At 47.7% G+C, this 9,924-nt stretch overlaps 1 long non-coding RNA gene across 1 annotated transcript; it reads left to right on the top strand.

Annotated features, from left to right (window-relative positions):
- The first annotated feature begins 1,468 nt into the window (after window positions 1–1,468).
- LOC115598204 lies at window positions 1,469–6,409 on the top strand. The gene is made up of 3 exons (XR_003987480.1): window positions 1,469–1,531; window positions 3,323–3,492; window positions 5,807–6,409. It is a non-coding gene; the product is annotated as an uncharacterized LOC115598204 (long non-coding RNA).
- Window positions 6,410–9,924: the final 3,515 nt, after the last annotated feature.

Genomic DNA, 9,924 nt, shown 5'->3' with positions numbered 1-9,924 from the left:
GTCCCTCTAGAATACTTGGTAGTGATTGCGTTTCTTCCAAAGGGGGGGGGGGAGGGAAACCCTTCTAAATGAAAAGCAGCAGCCATCAGCTAGTTTCTAAGATGCCGAGTGGAAAAAAAGCACAGGGCTGTAATACCCTAAAGAGGGAAGAGCTTTTCCGTTTTCACTGTGCTTATCAGCCTTTCTGAGTTGCAAAATAATAGTGTTTTGCCCTTACATGTTTCCATCAGAGGATCTGAAGCACTTCACAAAGCATAATTAATTGAGCTTCACAGCTCACCTGTGAGAACAGAGCAATTCTTCAGCAACAGCATTTGGGTTTTTTGCTCTTTAAGGTGGGGGTAAATGTAAAAACTGAAACAGGAAGATTAGGGACCCACCAAACCAAGAGACTTCACTGCTTTTCCCCTTCCCAACGATGGACACAACAGACTTGAAAGTTTCTGACCTCCAGGTCTGGGTTGTCCCTTCAGAAGGGACCACTCTGCATCTGCAGCATTTTTCCCCAGGCCTCAGCTTGCCAGGCTTCCCAACAGCACAAATTACCATCCTGCCAAGCTCTGACTCTTTAGATTAAGAAATCTTCAGAAAACCATGTCTCCCAACTGCTCATCTTCCCTGCAAGAGCGTTGTGCTGCCATTCTGCCCACAGGATATGCAACATGGGCCCCAAAATCCCACTCCCATCACTCCTGGGTGATTCCGGGCAGGTTCCAAAAGCTGCAGGAATGTGGCAGAGAACATCTCCTGAGTGTGCAGGGCAGAGAAAGGCTGTGAATCAGTCTTTGTTTAGAACTCGAGTAGCACAGTAATGGAGGGAGAAAAAAACGAAAAACCCCACTGTGCACAATGTGTGGACACAAGTACACACCGAGTAACAAGGAATAAACTTTCGCCCAGCCAGGACTGAAAAAGCCTCATCCCCCCTACATCTCTGCATGGTTTATATGAGGCTGTAAACCCCTGGAGGAACGAGGGAGTGGAATGAGGCAGTTTGCACGAAGGGCAAAGCTGAGGTCACCCATCAATCCCCTGGGGATCTCGTGATTATTTCTCCCCCACCCCCCACTTTATTTTTTTTTTTTTTTTTTTTTTTTAATGGGAGAAAACTCCCAGTGAGTTTTCTTCCTTCCGCCACTTTAGCAGAAGCCCCGGCTCCCCGCACCGCCACGGCCCGGACCAGGGGATCCCCCTCCCCGCCCTCCTCTTCCCCGCAACAGCCGCCCGCCCTGCCCTCCGCCGGTCCCGACAGCGGACGGTCCCCTCGGCCAGGAGGAAACACTATCATCCCCCGCCCCCACCGGGGCCGGTACCGGGAGCACCCGTCCAGCTCCCGCTGGGAGCATCACCCGATTCCGTCCCGTCCCATCCTGATCCCGGCCGCCGCCCCGCCCCGTGCCCGTCCCCATCCCCGTCCCGCCCCGGCGGGCGGTGCTGCCGCCGCCCCCGCTCCCAGCAGCCTTTGCAGCCGCCTACAATGAAATTTGCGAAGTTTTTTCGGTTTCGGCGCCATTTTCGAGTGGACTCGGAGGTGAGGAGGGAGGGAGGGCGGGCAGGGCGGCGGGGCCGGGGCGCCGCGGGGGGCCAACCGCCGCCCCCCCTCTCCTCCCCCTTCCCCCACGGGCGGGACGGTCCGGCCCGGCCCGGCTCGGCTCGGCTTGGCTTGGCCCGGCTCGGAGGCAGCACGGGGGTGGCGGCGGCGGCGGGACGGGGCTCGCCGTGCAGCCCGGGGGGGGTGGGGGGACGGCGTGGCCCCTTCCCGCCGCCTCCCCCGGGCCGCCGTGGGCGGGGTCGCGGCGCTCCCCGTCTGAGGTTTAGGGGGGGAGGGGGGTAGAAGGGAAAGGACACGGCCCCGGGTGAAACTTGGAGGGAAAAAAAGGGATAAAAGCTGTAAAAAAAACTTTTTTGGGGTGGAGGGTGGGGTGCGGCGGCACCGGCAGCGCCCGGCGCCGCCCCGCGCAGCACAAAGGCGGCCCCGGGGCGGGGGGTGCGAGGGGGTTCCGCGGGGGGGGCGGTGGCGCATGACGCAGCGGGCAGTGACGGGACCGGGACCGACACCGGGAGGAGGAAGGGGGGATGGGGGGGGCGGTATCCCCCCTCCCCCCCCCCCCGGACCGTTAAGGCGGGAGCGGTGCGCGGGGTTCGGTTCCACGTGGGTGCGGGGCCTCCCGCCGAGCCCCCCCCCTTCCCCCCCACGGGCGCCGCCGTCTCGGGAGCTGGTTATAATTAATTTTTTTTTATATATTTTTCTGCGTCGCGGGGAGCCGCGCCCGCCTCCCGCAGGTGTGGCTCGGGATTGGGGGTTTTTTTTGTTTGTTTGTTTGTTTTTTGGTGGGTTGATGTTTTTTTTCCCGTTTTTTTTTTTTAGGGTTTTGTTTGGGGTTTTTTTTTTTTAACTCATTTCCCTCGTTTTTTAACGCAAACCCGGGAAGCCGGTTGCCCCCCCCTCCTCCTTCGTTCTGGCGGGGATGTCTCCGCTACCCTTCCCCGGCCACCCTCTTCCCCCGGCTCCCGCTGCTAAAGCTGGTGTACGGGGTAAAACAGTTTCATACATTAAAAAAAATATAAATATATATACGTATTCATATATACATTACTTGTAGAACAAAAAAAATAATTCGGCGAAATTTTTTTTTTTTAATAGCACCCAGGTTTTCCTTTTTTTTTTTTTCTTTTTCTTTTTTCCTTTTTTCTTTTCTTTTTTTTTTTTCCCCTCGCTGGTTCCTTGCTTTGCACAGGAAATTTGAACATCCTGGCCCAGGCCAACTTCCCAGAGCAGCTTCGCTGCTCTCACTGGGCTGCGGTGATGGGAGCACCGTGCACCGAGTGAGGGGTTTTTCCTCTTTTAATTTCTCCTAAATACATCGTTTTTCCCACGTGTGCATCAGGTACCTTAAGACAATTTTTGTTCGTTGAGAGTGTGAGTTCTCCAAGGCTAAACCACTAGTTTCTCCCCCCAAAAAATAAGTATATTGTGCTTGTGTTGTATGCATGTGTATGTGTGTAGGTGAGGGACCATCTGCCCAGTTTCTTCATCTGCTCCGAAGAAATTCCATGAACTCCATTGCTCACCATCAACTGTGAAAGTCTGTATTTAGTTAATGCACTTTGGTGGGAAATACAGTAAAACTGAACTGTTAATGCAATATATATTTATGAAATATAAGAAGGAGGCTTTAAGTAATGCTTCAGCCAAACTCACCCAAATATATTTTAAAAATAAAATAAAATTACTATGTTCTTATTAAGTTTTGAATTAACTGACAAAATTAAAAAAAAAAAAACAACTTTTTTTTTTTCTCTTAACAAATAAACTTTTTAGGAGTCGGCATTCCAGATCTGTCCTTTGTTGTTTAAAACTGGATGAGATGACAATGCAAAAAAAAATGGAAGTAACAAGAAGCATCATACTTTTCCTCTTCTCAGCAGTGTTGATCAAAAACTGTGGATCCTGGAGTGTCACTGTGGATTTTACTGATTTTCTGGAGTACTGTAAGTTGAAGCACCAGTCACTCTCCCTTGTGTTAACAGCCCTGCCTTGGTAAATACAGTTTATCCCTGCTTGGGGTCGAGTTTCAAACGGAGTAAAGTTAACGAATTAATTTTTTGCATTATTTGAATTTGCCCTTTGTGGCTGCAGTTTGGTTTTGGGTGTTCTGCCCCACCTATGAGCACGTTCACACCGTGTGGTTTAACGTGCGGAAGGTGTGTGTGTGTATGTGTGTGTATATGTACACATAAACACACTTCTATAGCTTTGACATAACAACAGGGAGAAAATATTTTCTGCTTTTATTTTGTGCTAAAATTAAAATAGAGTTGAAGTATGTTATTTGTATGAAATACATGCCTGTTCTCTGACCTTTTTTCTGGGTAAATCGGTGAGAAAAAAATTATTTTTAACGAAGTGCACTAGAAATTATCAGCTCTTTCATAGCTTTGTCATAACAGCAGGGAGAAAATATTTTCTGCCTTTGTTTTGTGCCCCCCCAGGAAGGAGTCTTAGTTGGCTAAAGCATGTAGCAGCAGTTTTGGGGCAACGTGGGCACGCTGAGGAGATGCGCAGTGGATGCTCGCACAAATGAAAGTAACTTGGCTGCGTGCAGTTCCCACGTCTGACTCTGACTGCTCTTTAATAGTCATTTTTCTTCAGGCAGCCCTTGCTGGCCTTCAGCAGCCTTGTGAGGCCACTTGAATCAGAAATGTAATAGCTGGAACCACTTGGTGCTTGTCGATCAAGCATCGGGGCTGACTCCCGCTATTAGCCACATCTGTAAATATTAATACATGGCTTTTGTTTAAATTTCATTGCTCAAAGGGAGGCAGAAATGAAAGTGGTGTGATTTTTCAGACCTAGGCAGATAGGAAGCATTTCAGTGGTGCTAACAGCTCCCTTATTTTCGTTTTGTTACCATAGTTGTGTCTCATTAATTAATGTCTGGGACCTGCAGATTTAACAAGATTATTTATTTTAAGTCTTTTTGTAAAATACTAAATGCTTCTTTTTTATATACTTTTTGTCAAATTTTTTTTTTAATCTTTCAAGTGAGAACAATGACTTCAGGATTTTTTTGTGCATGAATTCTGAGAAAGTGTTTGATAACTGAGTTATTGGGTTTTTTTTTTCTTGTGCCTTCTGTGCATATGGGAAATGCTTAATGTATTTACTTGTCATTGAGCTTACCTAGCCCTAAAGTGTGTGAGTCAGTGAAAGCTCTATATGTAAATCTGTCCTGTCATGGGCTCGTATATTTATTTCCTTTCCTTTGCCATGGCACTCTTTCTCTCTTTTTTTTTTTTTCCCCTCTCTTTTTGCTGGTTGCAGTGTCAGGAAGGAGGGACTGGGTTGTTTTAAGGGAACCCTATATCTCAGGCTGAATTTCTTTTGGTTTTATGCATGTGTTTGGGCTTGGGGTGGGTGAGGGTTTTTTTTTATATTTAATTGCCCAATATACTTTGGCAAGCAGGAGCTGCATTGTTTTGTGAACTACATTAGTGGATTTCTGCATGTTCAAATTCCCCAGTTATTTGGGGGATTTAATTAAACCTCTGTAGGTGGCTGGCTTATGTAGATGACAGGTAGAAATCTCAATTTCTAGAAATAGCTGGTGTACACACTGCAGGCGTGGAGCTTGTGGCAGCAGAAGAGCTGCTGCAATGCCTTTGCATCAAGGTGGAGCTTTTGGGGCAGTTCTCTTGATATTTGGGGCTGTCAGCACAGTGGGGTCCCCCAGTTGCCAGCAAGGGGTTGGGTCCCCAGTGTTGCCACCAACAAAACCTGGGCCCCCAAATAATAGCCTCTTATGTGCTTGTCCTAGGGGTGGTTTATCACCTGAATCTGCATCAATAAGATGTTCCCTTTGCTTCTGCTCTGCCAAAGCACCAGGCTGCTCCTGCTGATGCTGTTTTTAACCCTTCACAGGGGGGAGGTGGGCTTGCTGCTGGCCCTGGGTGTCTGTGGTGGCTTTGCTGCTTGCTCTCTGAGCCACTGATGGTTTTGGCTGGCAGAGGAACCTGTCCCCTCTCCAAGCATCACAGCCCCTGGGTTGTGATTTGGGGTCACTCTGGTACCACTGCCTGGGTGCAGTGGAATGGGGAGAGGGGGGATTGTTATCACTTTCTAACTGCTGCTTCATAACCTGCCCTGCCTGGAAGTGAAAACTTGTTTTTTTTCTTTGTTTGTTTGTTTTTTACCCCTAATTTTAAAAATCTGAGCCTGAGACTGCCTGACAGCCCTGGTCCCTGCTCCCAAAGCACAGCAGGGACTGTGAGCACTGTGTAAACCCTTCTGTGTGTTGCTTTCTAGTTCCCATTGAAGCAGTGATTGCCTTGTGCCCAGGGAGAGTCTGGGCAGGAGGAGCCAATGCATTCAGAGGTGAGTTGGGAAGGTAAGCTCATGTGTCCCACCTGCTCTGACATACCTGCACTATCTGCATCCCTCTGCATAAAGGCAGGTTCCTCTGATGTGCATATCCCTTCCTGGGCACTGCAGGTGACAACCTCAGAAAGGTTGACATAAACTGTAATTATCCTATTCAGGGGCCATCTATCTGATTTGACACTGAGAATCCAAAGCATAAGCTAAGTTTGAGAGAAGCTGAAGTGTGAGGTGGGATGATTCAAACACTGTGCTTTCTGTTGCTTAAAGTAATTATGTTGTCATGTCAGAAACACACGTTTGCTCAAGTATGTATTTCACTGCCTATCCCAAATTTCCACTTGACCAGTAAGTACTCAGTACTTCTCTCTGCTAGAGAGTGGGCTGGAGGAGGTGCACTGAGCCCTCACTGTGGAAAGTCCTCACTAAAGAGACCTCTTGCCCCCTTGTCAGACTAGGCTAAGGTCTAATTTATATATGGATATAAAAACATGAAACATGAACCTCAATCAAAATGGATTCTAGAGCCGAGCTTGTTTGCTGTTTTGGGGGGATTTTTTTGAGACTTGGAGAGATGAAAGAAGACTACACAGGTGCAGTCAAGTAGAATGTTACAGAAATAATTAACAGTAAAATTACGTGTGGGGTGGTTTTGTTTTAGCTTGTACAGGTTTAATTTTCTTACTGCTTTGCAGTCAGTAGCAGTTGCTTGTTAGAGAGTTGGACCTGGTGCTGTTGGTGTTGAGGACACTGAAGTGGTAAAAAAAAGACAGCTTTCTTTTTGTTGTTGGCAAATATTTGATTTTAAAATTTGAAATAATTTGGCACGGGTCATGAGAGCTTTTGAAATTCCTATTTTTAAGTTTGCTGAACAGGCAGGGATTGGGAGGAGAGCAGCCTGGAACTGGGCTGAGCGGCGCGTTCGGCATTCGAACCGAAGGCGTCGTTTCTGACATTGTTCAGGGCTTTTTTTTCTTTTTTTGTGGTGCTGCTTTTTAAGAAAATGAATTGAAGGAAGTTGTCACATAACTGGGGGGGGGGAATAGAAAGGAAACACAAAAAATGTCAGGCTCTGACTGCACAGGTCCTGCACAGCCCTGGCAGGCTGGTGTGTAAGTGCTGCTGGCAGCTGCATCCCTCAGAGCAGCAGCTCCTGGTTTCTTCTCTGGTACAAGCAGGGGAGAAGACAAAGTTCCAGGGTATCTTTAATTTCTGGTTGCATAAGGTTTGTCCATTGCAACAGTGGATGAACGTAATCTAATCTTTAAAGAATTATGGTTGTTTTATTTTTATATTTCTCAGAAGTCAAGATGAGATCAAAAAAATATTTTAAGGAAAACTTATCAGGTTTTGAACTGTTGGAGTCTGGATTTATTTATTTGAAATGTTGACATTGCTACTCTTGGAAAATCCTTGATATTCAACAGCCTCTAAGAGGAAAGGACAAAGTAACATGAAATTTCAGCTCAACGTGAGGAAAAACTTTATTACTATAAGAGTGAGGGAGCACTGGAACAGGCTGCCCAGAGAGGTTGTGGAGTCTCCTTCTCTCGAGACTTTCAAGGCCCATCTGGATGCATTTCTGTGTAACCTGCCCTGAGTGATCCTGTTGTGGCAGGGGGGGTTGGACTTGATCTCCAGAGGTCCCTTCCAACCCCTAACATTTTATGATACTGTGATTTCCATGCAGGCCATTTGGAAGGGCCAGGACAGTCTGCAGAAGCAGCAGATCTGCTAGATCTGGAAGTGTAGATTCACTGGGACTCAAATACTGAGTATGCTTTGGGAGCTGGGGGGGGGAACAGTTGATTTCTAATTTTGTTTCTGAAACTGGTTTGCACTGTGTAACTGCTTGTTCTCTTATAGTTACAGAGTTTCTGATAGCACCTGTGAAGAAAAAAAAATGTCCTGTGGTGGTAATGCATGCACGTTAAATGTCTTCATTGTAGAGTGTTCTTCAGTACCTTATATCATGGTTTTTAAAAAAATACATATATTCAAAATACCATTTGGAATGTCAACATTCAGTGGGCTTTGAGGAGATGTAGCAGCACATCATGGTTTGTAGGGACAAGGAGATACAGACCATTCTGGGCTGCCTCATTACCTCAAGGATAAGACAAGAAACTGAGCTTCTGGTTATCATAGATGTGGAAGCTAACACATTCCCATGTATCTCTCTAGCTCAGTTGAGCAGGTATGTGTAGATAAGTTCTCTTGGCTCTTCTATCTGTGCACATCCTCTGCAGCTACAGATACATGTCCCATGAGTTTGTGTCTGTGTCTCGGGGGGGCTGGCTCTGCAGACAGGGAAGGACTTGTAGCTCCTTTTGGTTCTCCAACCTGGGCATGGCCAATGTTGGCTTGAGAGCTCTGTGCCTTCAGCTGGCAACTTGCCCCTCACTGGTTTGCTCTTTGGTCCTAACCCTGGCAAAGGATCACCCCAAGGTACTCTGTTGTGTTGTGCTGGGGGGAGGTGGGGGATAGGGAGAAGGGTCTGGAGGCTGTGGAGAGGCACTAGGATGGAGAGCTGTCAGCAGTGCTCTAGCAGCACGTAAATACTGGAGTTTGGGATTGCCTGTTGCTCTCCAGTATTGCATTGCTGCTTTAGTGAGGCTGGAAATTGGTCCCTGGCTCTCGGGGTGCCTTCCACCCTGCTGCTTTGGGTGCTTTCCACACCAATAAACCACTGCGGAGGCAGCAACAAACGAGGGTTTGGTGTCATTAATGGGGAGGGGGGGGTTAAGCCCTTCCCCAGCATCTCCTGGGGGGGGGGGGCATGGAGGCAGAGGGGGAGATGAGGGGGGAACACTGGCTCTTGGGTGCTTGCCACTATCTGCACCCTGCCTCCAGCAGCTGGGGAGGGGGTGTGGAGGACATTGGGAGTTGGAATGGGAGCTTCAAGTAGGTGGGAAAGAAGGAGGGTGCCTGGGAAAGCCCTGGTGTGGGTTCTGGGGGGGATGCTTGCACCCTGCACCCATACAACACTTGGGGTGTGGTGGGAAGGATTTGGGTCTAGAGGACCTGGAGCACATGAAGGTTCATACAAGGACTCCACTGGAGCAGCAAACCCAGCCCCAAGGTGAGAGGGGTTTCCCTTCTCTGCCCATAGCATCACACTGCTCCCAGATTCCCAGCCCTGGGAGGGAACAAAGGATAAGCAGGGACCACTGTGGGGACAAAGATGCTCCTTGGCAGGGCAGGGATGGTACTTCCTTGGTCAAGCATCCATGCTCTGCCATAGATGTGAGGTTTCCTGTCTTGCTGCTGATGGTGTGTTGGGAACAGCCCTGCTCCTGTTGAGTGCTGGTGGCTGTGAGTCTCAGAATGTTTTTTCAACTCCTCTGAGCAATTAATAAAATCCCAGGGTGGCAGGGTTTGTCCTGTCCATTTACAGCTTAATTGTGGCTCCTGGGCTGCATGGGAGTGTTGGTTCCCCCAGAAGATTGGCCCAAGAGACCCCCAGCACACCAGTGGGGAGGTGCAAAAGGTGTGTGTGGGTAGGAGCAGCTTTTAAAAGTCACTACCCACAAACAGGTTGAGATCACAATACTTGGATACAAAACCAGCCCACTACAAATCAGACATCACCATCTTTCACTTACATCTGTAAAATGCAGTAGTTATTCCTCCTTTCTGCAAGTCAAGTACTGAACTGGCATAGAAAATACTGCTATCAGGAAATGCAGGAAAACAACTTGATTTACAAGGTAAGTGGTCAGTAATTCTACATTAATTTTACATCAGGGTTTTTGGTTTGGGGGGTTTTGTTTGGGTTTTTTTTAGAAAATAAATCTATTGCTAGCATATATAGATGGAGTGAAAGAGTTAAAAATCCAGTTTATTCCTTCATAGACTTCTCCTGTTTTGATCAGTTTGATTTTACTCTGATAGAAAAATTATTTTCCACCTCAGTCACAAAGAGAAAAACTCCTGCTAAAACGGTGCTGCCAGGATAGTTTTCTGCCAGGATCAAAATTACAGTAATGGGAGAGTAAAAACACCACAGAGTTTGGGAGTAGCGGGAAGAAAAATGATCCCAGAGG

The sequence above is a fragment of the Calypte anna genome, chromosome 4 (genome assembly GCF_003957555.1).
Source record: "Calypte anna isolate BGI_N300 chromosome 4, bCalAnn1_v1.p, whole genome shotgun sequence".
Classification (NCBI taxonomy): Eukaryota; Metazoa; Chordata; class Aves; order Apodiformes; family Trochilidae; genus Calypte; species Calypte anna.
Note: the sequence above shows the minus strand (reverse complement) of the source record. Positions and strands in the feature narration are given on the sequence as shown.